At 43.8% G+C, this 14,816-nt stretch overlaps 1 protein-coding gene across 3 annotated transcripts in view; it reads left to right on the forward strand.

Annotated features, from left to right (window-relative positions):
- Nucleotides 1-565: 565 nt before the first annotated feature.
- The window catches only part of MIDEAS (mitotic deacetylase associated SANT domain protein), a 588,535-nt gene continuing 574,284 nt past the window's right edge, over nt 566-14,816 (forward strand). For 2 of the 3 annotated variants that reach the window (XM_069208745.1, XM_069208746.1), the window contains exon 1: nt 566-691. The gene's annotated coding sequence lies outside the window, so the exon portion shown is untranslated. The remainder of the gene's footprint in view (nt 692-14,816) is intronic. The other variant, XM_069208748.1, reaches the window with a different exon arrangement.

The raw sequence follows: 14,816 nt of genomic DNA on the forward strand, positions 1-14,816 counted from the left end.
AGGGCGCCCCCGCTAAAACTGTGCAGAGCACTGCGTTGCGCAACACGTTGACCTCGGTAAAGAAAGCGAGCACGGACAGTGTGCAGGGCGGGCCCTTTAAGGGGCAGTTTGCTGTATCTAGGGGTACCGTGGTCTGCAGCGGAGCTCCCAGGTTTCCCAACTCGAGTGGGTGAACTACTCGTGCACGGAAAGGGGAAACTTGAGAACTGTGGGACACTGCGCTTGTAGCCGTGCAGAGATTGCTGGTGTCACTGTGCACAGATGTGCTCGGGCTCTGCGGCAGGAGTTAGCCCCAGTATTCACTCCGCCTCTTTGACAGAGTACGCGCCCTGTTGTGCTCTGACAGCTGTTGGCACTTTGCACGGGGTGTGCTGCGCTGATGGAGCTCCTCTGGACTGGCTGCGTTCATCGGGACGGCGTGCTGTTTGGAGGGGGCAGACAGTGTGCACAAAACTGTGCCATGCTAAACGAAGCAACGACTGGGGGACTTCTTCCAGCTGCCGATTAAATCCTCTGGCTTTGCTGTTGGTTCCTGCTGCTCGCAGGTCAGAGACGAGGAGGAGGGGTTTGGAAAGACTCCAACTTGCAGGACTAGGAAGTGACGACTGCATCAGCCAGGCAGAGAGACAGCAAAACAAGTTCACATTATGAGACGCTGCGCTCGTTAGTTGCGTTGTAGACTTAGGCACAGGTAAGAAATATGTTGCATGCATTTTCTTGCTTTATAAATGACCATGAGCCAAATCTTATGGTTCTTGCACCGACTGCGTTTGCGCTTAGTGTTTTAGAGGAGCAGTGAATTGTGGTAAAGTTTCCCTCAGAGACGCTCTGCTGCAAATGGACAAGAACAGCTGATATGGTCCCAGATTGTGGTGGGGGTTCGATGCATGTTTGAAGGGCTCCCGCCACTCCTCATTTTAATTCGTCTACGGTAGAATTCCCAGTGTACAAAATATGCACACAAAACTTACACAAGCAACCAGTGCAGTATTGCATTTATTTTCACTACTCGTTTAAGGGGTGGATTGCACTTAAAAAAGTGTTGCAGCGAAATGTCTACGTTGTACAGTGCTTTTTCACAATAAACCACCAGTGTATGCTTGAGAAAGGTGGTAACGTGGCAGAGAATATGGGTCGTTCTTCAGGCTGCTTTAAAAATCAGAAAAATAACCGTGTATGCTTGCAACTAAAACCGCTGGAGAAATTAGGTCAGATGCTCTGAAAAAATATGAGATTACGATGCTGCGAAGCCTGAATTTTGTATGTTTTTGCCACCCCGGATGCGTGCCTGCGTGATGCGTGATACTTGCAGAGTCTAGCTTTTTCAGTCCAGTTTTTGCGACTCCCACCAACTCGGCGCTAGCGCTGTTTTTTTTGCAGCTGTTGACAAGCATCTGTGACGGATCTGCAGCCAAACAGAACATTAGCATTGTGTGTTTAGTAGCGAAAGGAAGGGCATTTTTATGGCTTTCAAGAAACGAGGGGTGCCTACCCCTTTCTGCAAGAAGCTGAGGGCAACAATTTGGGTATTACTTTTTAAAGCAAATATATTTATTGGGCTTTCTAAAAGAAGAAATCTGTAGACATTTATAATATATATGTTATTAAAGACGGTGCCATTGCTTCAGGTCTTTCACCAACAAATGCAGAGTGACATATGGCCAATAATTGTGATGCTCTGTCAGGGGGAAAGATGAAGAAGGGATGTGGATTTTACAAACAGAAATTAAACCCTGCAGTAGTAAAACTTCCACCGAGGTAGAAGAGTCTAATAGTTGGACTTATGGGCACACAATCTCTTCACCAACACTTGAGCAACTACATATAACACCAATATAAGGGCGGTACATCTAATAGAAAAACAGGTTCTTTAAACAACCCCTGTGGGTAGGATTCAAGCTTTTCTTCCACAGGGATTCCGTTATACCTGACATCCTTGGTGTGGTCTTCCCCCACATTTTTTGCCTTCACTCCTCCTGTTTTCAGAAATCCGTTTTTATTAGCATTAGGATTCTGTACACTTTACTAATGTTAACCAGTGCTAAAGTACCTGTGCACTGCCCTTTAAACATGGTGAAATTGGTGGGCCCTCAGCAGTCATTGTGCCACCCACTAAAGTAGCACTTTAAAACATGTATCAGACTTGCTATTGCAGCCTGTAGTGCAGCATTAAACTGCCAATTTGATCTGATAAAATAAACCTTTTTGTCAGGCCTAAACCTTCCTTTTTTAATACATATAATTTTCCCCCAATAGGCACTAAACGACCAAAAAGGCAGGGTGCATTGTATTTAAATTGTGACCTGTTTCTACATTTATACGTCATAGGGGTGAAACACTCCTACATTTTTTACTCTACTGTAAGTCTTATCTCTGTCACTGGATAACATTGGGTTACCTTATTACATTTAATAAGTGCTAATGTTTGATTAGGAATAGATAGGAAAGTCAAGTTTGGACTCAGATGAATTGTAATTTAAAATCCCCCTTAATGGTAAAGTCTGATTTTAAGACACAATTTTGAAAAGTCACTGTTAGAAAGTTTGGCATTTTCTTGTCCTAACCATTTGATGCCTGTTGCCTGTGTCCTGGGTCACATGACCCTGCAGTTAGGCTTTATGTATTCATCCCAGACAGTGAGACAATAGGGCTTAGGTGTGGATACAATGGTCATCCTGACAGGATGGGTGGTGGCTGATCTATATCCTGCCCCACTTACATTTCAGAAGGGGTTTGCCTCTACTACACACAAAAAAACCTCTAACTAGTCTTTTGTTAACTCAGCCTTCTTGGAGCCTTGGCAGAGGAAAGGAGGAACTTTCCAGAACTAGAGTTTGTATTAGCCTAGGAGATTCTCCCACTTCAAAGGCAGGCATCAGATGTAAATATTGGACTGTCAGAACAACTTTTCAGTACACTCCTTGGCCTGTAGGCTTTACAGAAGAAGGACTTCCTTGTTTCCCAGAGGACTGCCCTGCTGCTTAACGCATGACTTGTTCCCTAGAGGACTACCCTGCTGCTACCAGAGGATTGCCCTTCTGCTTTTTGACCTGTCTTGTTCCCCAGACGACTGCTCTGCTGCTTGAGTCTTGAACTGCTCTCTAAGAAGGAAGACTAGGCATGCTCCCATCATACCAAGCTAAGCTAAATGACTCCCAGGCTCAGATGGCTGACCTCCTGTTCTGAGCTACAAGAACACAACAAGATCCAGAGGCCTCCTTGCAACAGCTCAATTGACCTGCTGCAACTGGACCTGCTACTGTACCTGCCTGAGCCCTGCTGTCCTCTGCTAGAGTGAGTCCCTTGTTCCCAAGTTGTGCCTTCCAATGCCCAGGGCTGTTGGCAGGCATCAGAATGCACTCCTATTTATGGGAAGTTGAAATCCTGAAGTTTCATCAGGGAAGAAGAATAGTTGCTGAAGTAAGTATAGTATTTCTCCCCTTCCTGCTCCCTGTCTCAGGATCAAGTCTTGTTTTCCTTCATCAAATAGTGAGAACTGTACAGTATATTGGCTGTCACCATCTTCTCTCTTATTTCTATTGGGGAAACATAAAGCCCAGCTCACTCCGTGATGTTGGTTGCCACTTATGAGGTCCATTTGCATGCGGATGAAAGCCTGAGTAGACTTTTGCGTGAAAGGCATGTTTGCAGGTTCCAGCCAAGCCAGCGTACTAGTCCGATGGTGTATACCAGGGCCTACTGTGTGGGATTGGATTTAGTGTGGTGTCTGGCTAATTTGGGTTTCAATTCCAGCCCTGGATGTTAACCACTCTTTAACAATCTACAATGTCTCCATTATGTCCCTTAAGCTAGTAATGGATGTGATGGCGTAGATCTAAAAGTTGGAAATTGGTTGGTCTCTTGCTCCATATTTTGTATGACCACCATCACCTTTATTTTCATCTCCAAAGCATGAATGGCTGATTCTGCAATAGCAAGATTTGTGTGCACGGCCTGAGGTCCACCTTCAACTAAGGTCACATCACATGTTTCAGTCATACCTACTTATTTGAGAAGATTTTCAAGTCACAACATTAACACACACTCCCTCTCAAGAGCTCAGTTAATTCAATATTGACGTCTTCATTTAGACTGGATGGCACGTCCCCCTGATAGTGCTTTTGAAACATCGTCTGTATGAGTAGGAATTGGGAAGAATGAGATTAGGGATTATATTTAGATCTCTTAACTGCACCCCATGAACCCTTTCATCATGTATCAAGGTGTGAATGGAGGAAACAAATGCAAAACAGCTAACGGTTAAAAATTCTAAGTATTTAAAAATAATTTTAAATGTAATTACCAAGTTTCACCCTTCCCTTTAAAAATGTTGTCACCTATAGCCATTTCTTGGATCCATTACCTGTTAAATTTGTAATTGTCCGGCGTTAAAGGTTTAATGGAAAATATAATTGAAATGTATATTAAAAAAGAACAAGATTTGTACTGTGAAGGCTGCTTTATATGGGCGAGCACAAAGTGCTCCGTCCATTCTGTAATCCCTCTTTGGGCTTAAAACCATGCCCATGCCACGTCAGTCACTTACATTGGTTAGTGTGCTTGCCTTTTAAAATCCGCCTGCTTTCATTTGTGAAAGGCATGCATACGTCAAAGGCATGCATACGTCATGCCTTTTCCGGTGTTTAGCCCACCTACACAGCACGGGTAAAGTACCAAAAACATACGAGACTCGATGTTTTCGGCCTGGATTTCGGCCTACTTTATCTGTTTATTTTCCACGCAGAGCGATTGCGCTACATTTTACATAGCGCGATTGCGCTGCGTTTTTTTTTTTGCTTTACAACGCTAATAGCTCTAACTCGAACAAAAGCGAGACCCGTTGCATTAAAAATGCTTGTTAGTTTTGTTTCTCTGGTCCATCAAATAAAATCTGTTTTAAAATCACAAAGTCCTTAGATTGTATATACACACAATTAGCGATAGTCAGATTTGTTTCAGCTTACATAGTTTCAGACTTGTTGTCTCCTCTTTTAAATTATATTTTCTTCTTTGATGTTGTTTGTACTGTAATGGAACAACTAATGACTGCTAAATAAAGAGTTTGATTAGTTCCTAAGGTTGAAGTACTAATAAACTAGTCAGTAGAAACACTTTATATTCACAGTGATATGAACAGCAAAACATTTCTGAAGTGAGAGGTTTATAGAAGCACAGTTTTTTATAAACTCTTTTTCATTGATTTTGTTAGTAAAAAATCTAAACCATACAGTGCAAATGGTCTGTGGCTGTTGTAGATTAACAATTGCATACATGCTCAACATGCACTGCTTTGAAACCTTTAGTAATCACACCATTTTCCCTCAATGTTTTTGTGTTTGTGGGGGCATCCTCTTGCAGTATAGACAAGTTCCTCTAATTTTTCACACTAATCCATAGCCCTGGGCCATGCAGCCACCATGGGCAGGTTTGTTCAGTTCTACATCTGAGCTGACCTTATGGAGATAAAAGTCCCCAGACCTACCAGAGAACTGTTGTCCCAACTACTTCCCATAGCCTCCAAAAGGTCAAGGAGAGCTATGCGGGGAGATAAGTTATTCAGGAAATGAAAGAATGACACAACTCTGTTTGGCAAATAATATGAGCATTTATGAATCACGGCCGGGAGGGCAGCACAGCTCAGTGACTGATACCGCACTCAACTTTGTCACCACAAACAACTTCTTTTATAGTTTCAAAATACCTTGCATGAGTCTTGATTGATTTAAGCGCTTACTTGGTACATTGTTATCTCTACTTAAGTTAGCACAAAGCAATATTTCTTCTTGGGAAAGCATCTAATTAGCATTTACAGAAAAGTGAAGGTGACACATCTGTCATGGATACATTTGCTAATAATCATGGTGCTTTTGATCTCACATTTCGAAGCCTATTTGTATGTCCTTCCTCAGCTAACTCCACACTTGGAAACATTTCTGTCTATCCTCCCTTGCACAGCTGCTGGCCTTCAAGCATCAAAGCTTATCCTGTTCCCTTTCCAAAACCCTTTCCACTTTCCCTTGTGAACGTGGATCAGAATGTGCGCCCTCACTGTGAGTGTGTTATCAAGTTATGGCTCAAGCTTTTGTGTTGTGGCCTTCTACTTCCAGCTGCATTATGGATAAATGTTTCTGCTCCTCCCTGTCCTTGGTGTTTCTACCCAGGTTAATCTAGATATATTTTTGTCCCATATAGCCTGACATTTTTGCTGTGTGCTGTTATCACTCTGATTTCCCATCCATAAGGAGAGAGAGCTCTACATCCAAATGTTGCGCCATGGTGCCACTGACCATGGACATATACTGATCCATTTACTCGAAAATATGGCCTCTCTTGATAATCATGGGGCATAGGTCTGGCTGAGTAGTTCTTACAGAAAAGTGTAGGTCGTGATATTCCCAGGATCCCTTCTCTAAAATTCTAGTTTTCCATTTCTTACTCTTATACCTCATGACCCCTGTCTCAGCCATTGTTTCTAACTTCACTATTAACTCTTTGCGGTCTGTCAGGACTTTCAATATATCGGCTAACTACTCCTCATATTGTGTAGTGTTTACTAAGAACGCTCCCTGCTTTATCTGTAAGGGTTGCATCCGTGCTCGCATTCTAAGATACTGGTGTAATAAACATTGAGTAATATTCAGGGGTACCTCTTTTGACAATTGCAGCCTGTCTGTGTCACTAGCATGTGGAATCAGGGAACAAACAAAACATGACTTATTAGTAGGCTGCATGCCTATCTCTGTTAAATGCTGGTACCACATATTATCTAACAAAGTAACATGGATATTATGGGATACATTTTAATACTTATATACTTCTCTCTGCAAGCGCTTAGTTTACTAACTTATTGCCAGGCATGGGCTAGAATACCATTGAAATGCAATTGCTAACATAACAAGACATGAACAGAAACAACAAAATTGAAATACATAACTGTCCGAGAGCAGTATCGAATAGGAACTCCGCTGGTATCTTTAAAGGGGACGTTGTCCTTCGTCTTTCTCTTTGCCCTCCTCTAAAAGTTCCTGTGAAGATGGCGATGTGTGACATGGAGCAGGGGCCAATCAAACATCTGACAGATGTATCCATGGCTTCCTGCTCTCCACTTTCACTGCTGTGGGGGTGCTCCGGATAACTAAGTAGGGGCCCTCGAACTTGCTGTCCCTCTATTGTCGTACAAAATTGCAGATGTACACTTGTTGGCCCACGGAAATTGGACTGGTCTGCTGGGCTACGGTGGTGCACTTCTCCTGTCGCAGCATCTGTTTAGAGAAGAACGTGGCAGACTTCAATAACTGAGTTAAATAACAGTTCATCTCCTGTCCTAAAACTTCAGCTGTCTTTTGAGCATCTGTCTTCTGTTGAGCTATTGTTAAGGGAGTCGGCATAGGACGCCCTGTCACTATCTGGTGAGGGGTCACGTGATGATCACTTCCTGGTTGGTTTCTGAGGGCATACAAAGCTAGTGAAAGGTAATATAGCCAGTTTTTCTGCAGTGTGGCACATAGTTTACTGATTTTGTATCTTAAAAGGCTGTTAAGGCGTTCCACTATACCATTACTTTGGGGATGATAAACAGATGATAATTTATGTTTTATTCCTAAAGAGGTGCAGATGTGCTGAAACATTACATTAACTCAGTGTGTGCCGTTATCTGAGTGGATCGCTTCTGCGATTTCCCACCTAGGTACCATCTCTCCTATCAGAAAATTGGCTGCTGCTTTAGCATTATTGTGTACGCATGGTTCTGCCTCAATCCACCTCGAGAAAGGGCAGACCACCACAATAAGGTACCTGTAATTGTTACATCTCTCAATCATGTCGACAAAATCTAAAGGTAGATTTTTAAATGGGCCTGTCGGATGAGGTATTGTTGAGATAATTACTTTTAGTGTGGTTCTAGGGCTGTATTATTGGCATACTTCACATTCTGCAATATACATAGTAATCATTTCAGATAATTGTGGCATGAACCAATGAGCCTGTAGCATAGCAAGAAGATATCCCTTGGCAGTGTGTGCATGGAGGTGTAGTTGCTCTAGGGCTGAATATAACAGTCTTGCGGCATTACTGGTTTACCTGTGCTTTCTTGCCTATAGATGAAATCTCTTGGTGACTGTACACACCCTTGCTGTTCCCACAGCTCCCTTTCGTGAGGTAGTGCTTGCTCTTGCAATTTGCGTAAATGTAATTTGGTAGCATTCTGTTGTCTGCTTGTCATCATCCCTTTTGTGGGTTCATCTTGTTCACTATAATTTAGAGATGTTTTAGCTGCTTCTTTTGCTGCACAGTCTGCCAAGGCATTACCCCTGCAGCCAAGATCTTGTTGATTAGTGTGTGCTGCACATTTTATAACTGCTACCTTAGATGGTAGCGTTAAAGCCTTTATCAATTGTGCCAATAAATCTTTATGCATTACAGGGGATCCATCATATTTAAGAAATCCCCTCCTTTCCCATCGGTGAATGCTAGAATGCACAGTGGTGGTGACATATGCTGAATCTGAATAAATGTTAACCTCTAGTCCTTCGGCTTGCTGCAGTGCTTCCAATATGGCCACAAATTCGGCAGCCTGGGCTGAGAAATGGGAAAGGAGTGGTATTTTACTTACTATCTATAAGGTGTCAGATGATGCCTGTTGTTCGGCTCTTACAATGGCTGCTCCAGAGTGCCTAATCCCAGTCTCCTGATCTATGAAAGAGGACCCATCAACAAAGAGCAACATGCTCCCAGGGATGGGGTCTTCTCCCACCTTACTCTCTTCTTCTGGGGTGTAATTGGCACAGTTATGTACTTGTTCATCGTCAGAAACTGGGTGTTTAAAGAACATTGCTCGATTAACTGTGTGACATCGAACCACTTGCAATGATGGTATTGAAAGTATTACTTCATATCCAGATACCCTTTGAGTTGTAAGGGTGCTCTTGCTTTTTTGCAGGATGGCGAATACCACATGCTCTACATACAGTGTTAAAGGTGATCCCATCACTATGGTAGTGCTTTTCCGGACTGCAAAAGCTGCTGTAGCCAGTGCTTGCTCACATGGATAATGCCCTTTCATGACAGTATCTAGCAGCCCACTGTAGTAGGCAATTGGTTTGTGTCCTATAGATGTCTTTTGAGTTAGTACCGCTGTCATCGTCATTCCATTACAATGACAGAAGAGGTAGAATGTTTTATTATAATCAGGTGTACCTAAGACTGGAGCATTTGTGACTGCTCTCTTTAGCACCAGGAAAGCTGTCTCCCTTTCGTTAGCCCAGTCGATTTTGTTTGCATTTGTGTGGGACTCCTTTAAGGCAGTTAGACGTGGTGAGGTCAGAGTGGCATAATCAAATACCCACTGCCTCACATAACTGCAGAGTCCTAAAAACTGCTGCATTTGTTTTGTGGTTGTGGGCTTAGGCATGTTCCTGATGCTCTCTACTCTGTCTAGTGTCACTCTCCTCCCATCTTTGGATATTATCTGTCCCAAATAGTGGACCTCTGTCTGCACGTATCGCAATTTTTTTTTTGTCCACTTTGTAACCTTTGTCTGCAAGCATGCAGAGGAGACCAATGGTGCAGTCTCTACATATGTCTTCAGTAGCGCTACAAACCATGATGTCTTCCTCGTATTGTAACAGAGTACTCTTGCATTTTATGTTTGCTAAATTATTTTTCACTGTTCTGTTAAAAATGCTCAGGGACTCACAGAAGCCTTGTGGGAGCCTTCTATAGCAATATTGTGTCTCTCTAAATGTGAATCCAGTCAAATATTGGCTGTCAGAATGCAATGGAATGCTGAAAAATGCATTTTTTAAATCGACCATGGAAAAATAAGTGGCATCTTTAGGAATGTTTGTCAGTATGACTGATGGGTCGGGTACCACTGGAAATTCTGGTATCACTACATCATTTAGGGAGTGCAAATCCTGAATCATTATCCAAGTTCCCCCCTTGGCCTTGCGTATCGGAAAAATCGGTGTATTGCACGGTCGACCTCTAATATATTACTCCCTGCTCAAGTAACGCTTGGATTGTAGGTAGGATGCCTTCTTTTGTCCATTTGGACAAGGGGTACTGGTGTATCCTGGGCAGTATTGCTCCAGGTTTCAATGTAATTTTCACAGGCTCAGCCCCTTTGATCAGTCCCACATCACATGGCCCTTTTGTCCACAACACTTCTGGTACTTTTGCCAAATCTTTTTCTATTATTGTTCTGTCTTGTGCATGTCTGGACACTGTCCTGTATTGTAACTGCACTCTAATGGCAATGTCCATCTCAAATACACCTGTCTCATTTCCTGGGCAATCATCAAATATTTCTTCGTCTGATATATCTCTTAATTTAACCCTAGGATCTGTGAACACTATTGATGCCCACATTTCCTGTCTCCTGTCAACTGTCATTAGCATGGCATATGTTGATCTTGTTTCAAGGGCAGATATTTCCAATATCATTTCATTTTCTACTATGGGATCCACAGACTCGTAAGGTCTGAACAGCCGTTCCTTTGGTAATTGCACTGTTTTCCCTCAAGTGATGGTGTGTGCGCTATCAAGGCATATATACCATGCAAAAAAGCCTCTGTCGACAGGAACTACTCTGACCTGCTGTCCTAGCTGTTTATGAGCTATGAGGGACAGTATTCTGTTCGGTGTGACACCTGGTGTTTAACATACCATTGACCCATCCTCCAGGAAGGAAATGGTCATGTTCAATTTGCTCATTAGGTCTCTTCCAAGAAGATTGACTGGTAACTCTGGGGAATATAATAGTGACCCTTGAATTTGTGTAGCTCCCACAATCATGCTTCCTGATTTGGTGAATGGAACCCTCCTCACAGCCCCAGAAAACCCCTGTGTGTCCATTGAGTTACAAGAAAGTGGGAGTGTTCCTTCCTTTATACACAATTTGGTGGCCCCAGTGTCGATTAAAAACCTGTATGGGCGACCTTCTATGGCTACCGTCACAGTGGGTTCCTCATCTGACCTGTGGGTTACCGATAGTATTGGATATACAGTGGCCATCTGCGGGCTCTGTCATTGGGTATAATTTTGAGTTGGTGTTTCCCCGAATATTTGGGTGATGCATAAAAGGGGTTGCCTCCTTACCCTGTAACTCCTCCCACCTGAACCTGTGCTTGTCCTCCCGTAGTGTTGCTGACACCTTGGGGCCCACCCTGCGGCATCAGCCCTTGTGGTGCAACCCACTGGGCTTGAGGGCCCTGCAGGGGCCCCTGCATTGCTTGTTGCTGGGGCACCCATTGCACCTGTGAGGCCTCACCTGCTCCTTCGGGGTATTCCAACCTTGTGCGTTCTCATCATTTTTCCTGGCCCTTCATTATCTTGCAAAATGGCCCATCTTACCGCAATAATAACATTGTTGTCCTGCCCTATAGCTTCCTTGTCTTTTCCCTTGTCGACCCTTGGTCTCCTGTAAAACTTCCCTGCCCCTTCCTCGTATCACTTACTGGTTGTCCTCCTGGTGCCTGTACCTGCACTGGCATTGTGGCAGTTGTTGGTGGCGCAGTCACGAGTGCCCCTTCTGTACTTTGTTTCTTACGTTTTTGTTGCAGCAGCTTAGCTGCTGCCCTTTCTGTCTGTTCTGTCCTTTCCTTGTCGTTTTCTTGTTTTCACTTAAAATAATATATGGGCCTGTATTTCGGGCCATGGTTTAGCTTCTAATCACACCACTCCATCTAAGCTTGCTTGTATATCGGTAGGAAGGCCTCACTTAAATACATTATAAAACAAATTGCATTTCCTCACTCATTTTCCCAGTTACATCCTACTTTCTGCACCCATTGTTCTTTCATTCTAGTTATGAATTCTGCAATATCCTCAGTCGGCTTTATACTTTCTGCCATAAGGGCTCCAATGGCTGGCCTATCTGGATACGTCTGCTGTAGCGCATCCCAAACATGTTGGCAGACATTGTTAAAAGATGATCCGTCAAACTATGGATTTATCAGTGTCACTTGAGGAAACCCTGCTCTAACAAAAATTGTGTTTACTTCGTCTCCCACTAATGAACTGAGCAAGCTTTTAACATTGGCTAAAGCCAGGTTGACCCCGGCAGTGTGTTTTTCAAAGCATCCAATCCATTTTCCCGCACCTCCAGACAGCGGGGCAGTGCTCTCTTTAAATTCTCTTTGTCCATCTGAGGCCATGGCACATATGTTATCACCTGCCCTCCCTTACAAATTAGGCGCAGCTGAGTTATTGGTGGAGGGCTTCCTGAGCTGAGGCTTAACCTTGGATCTGGTCTAGTACCGCGTGTCACTTTAGTTGGTTTGTCTTTAGCATACTGCTCCCAGATGGCAAAGCATTCTTGCATGTAGGGGTAGTTCCAACCTGGGTCACCCCGTCCCTGCCGTATGCAGTCTTCTGGAGTCGCTAAATCAAAGGGTTGAAAAGACCCTTGTCGGGGCCATGGCCTTCTCCCTTCATTTTTGGTCCACCTCGCCAATTCATCTGAGAAGGGTTGACAATATTAGCTACCCTCCTTTTGCTCTATTATCTCTATAGATGTCAAATCTGACCTTGTTTTTAAGATTGACCCCCTTTTTGTATCTGTGGCACCTCTTGTTGTCAATAATAACTCTCATGTAGGGCGCGGGCAAAAAGTATATAACCTTCTGTTAATCCCTTTGTCATACGCACTCTTATTAAACCCATTGTCCCAATCCTCATCAACTTCTGCCCCTGTTGCAACCTGAGTCATCATATTGTGGCGTCTCTATATCTCTCTCCCATTCCTCTTCCTCTTCTATCCATTCCTCTGCCGCCTCTCTCAGAGTGTCTGCAGACGTGTCTCCAAGCCTAAGAATGACATGCTCTTTAGTCCTTTGTCACTGGAGGGGGGCAAGGCTCCTAGACCGCTCTGCCTGCCTCACCGTATGCTGCAATGCACTTATTAGCCTGTCTCTCCCACTCTGTTCTGGGTCGGCTCAAGGAGCTGATGGGACGGGAGCCGGGGTTGCCTCAGCTCCCTGTGCCTGTAACCTCTCAACCCAAACTGGATCCTGGTACCCTGCATCTGGCAGGATAGGGTAAAGACCATAAGGTGGGGGTTCCCCTAAAGACTCTCCTGGGGGTTCTGTTTTTGTTTGCGCCATTGCCTCTTCAGGCGCAGTTGACTTCACATTTGCCTTTTCATGACAGAATACACGCCATAGTGACAGAATAGTTTCCCTTTTCTGTCTCTTCTTTTCTTATACGTTGAGCAAATGCAAGTCAGTGTGTGTTCAGCTATGTCCTCATCAAATGTCCCTTCCTTTGGCCATGGTTGGGCATGATCCTCAGTGCCTTTATGCCACTGCTTACAATATTTTAGCATTCTTTTTTTTATCTGAAGGGAACGTTTTTATCATATGGCCAAGAGGGTGTCCATGGTCCCCACAGGACGTGTGTTTCCTATGCATAACTCTTGCAGTCTGACCGCTGCACTATCTATCTCTTTTCGTCTCTCATCTCCATTCTTAATGTGTATTTGCCTTTACCACTATTGCTGACCTATAGCAGTGATGTGCCGGGACAATCTTACTCCTTGTTACCTGACTTTACATATATTGTTGTGAGACCGAATTGGTGAACGTCAGCCATACTTATCACCAATCTGTGCAACACCTCTTCTGTGGTGATATCTGGTGTGGGTGAATTTATGGGTGGTCTGAGTGGATTAGTACCTGACGCAATACGTGTTATAACGTCATGTATGTAGATAACTACTTGTGGTGCTCAGGGATGTGTTAAGCCATTCATTGTTTAAGGTTGTGAAATTACGAATATCTGTGAGAAATGCATCAAGAAGAGCCTCTAATACGATTGTGTTATTATTTCAAACCGTGGAGTGTTGCATGGGTGTGGAGGTTGCCTGTGAGCCCATTTAAATACTACTTTTAACTCAATGGTATCTGTTTCCTGCCACAGAGAATCATCAACCTCACTCATAGGGATTTATTATCAATCTTCACTTACTTTGGGATGTTTTATTCTGGCCCCCTGTTTTTTTATCTACACTAATTATTCCCCACTTATGGGACACTTGAAGGGTGTCTATTAGGATGTCAAAAATATGGCAGAGATCTTGCACCCTCTCCTCCTCACTTATATCTGACTGCGTGACAGCTGGTGGGGACACCTGCCATTTCTGTATAACTTGACCCTTATGACTATGAAACACTGTACTCTTTTTGTCCTCCTTCTCGCTCATTACTCATAAAATGCATCCACTTGTCACTATTGCGCTTTTCAGGTTTGCAACCAAGGGTCCGACCGTGCTCAGGGCAAAGTCAACTGACACCAACCATCGGGTTGTCCCCTTACCTAAACGTCAGACTCCCCACTGATACTTCAGACTTGGTCGCTCTCCCTCAAAGACGCCTTCCAGATGTGTTAAATCTGGGAATTTGGTGAGCCAGGCGTCTGACTCACTCAGAGCAAGATCTACTGGCACCAGTAAAATGACCTCCTCTTACTGCGTCAGATTTCACACTTGTTACCCGGTCCACCTCACTATTTCTACTCTGACCCTCCAGATCTAACCGGGATACTGGATACCTGCTAGGCATTCCCAAATGAATGTCCCTTCCAGGGGCTGCTCCCCTGGGAAATGCACTGCTGCCTGTCATACTAGCTAGTGTTCCGGTCCGACCGGGAATTCACAATTCATTTGTAGCATAACAACATAACATTTAATTTAAACCCTCTAGCTAGTCTTCCGGTCTGACTGGGAAATCACAATTCATTTTTAACATAACAACATAACATTGCATTTAAACCCCACATAAATCATGCTTGCATTCCCTCATATTGTAGTTGCCAAAAAG

This window comes from Pleurodeles waltl, chromosome 9, assembly GCF_031143425.1.
Source record: "Pleurodeles waltl isolate 20211129_DDA chromosome 9, aPleWal1.hap1.20221129, whole genome shotgun sequence".
In the NCBI taxonomy this organism is placed as follows: Eukaryota; Metazoa; Chordata; class Amphibia; order Caudata; family Salamandridae; genus Pleurodeles; species Pleurodeles waltl.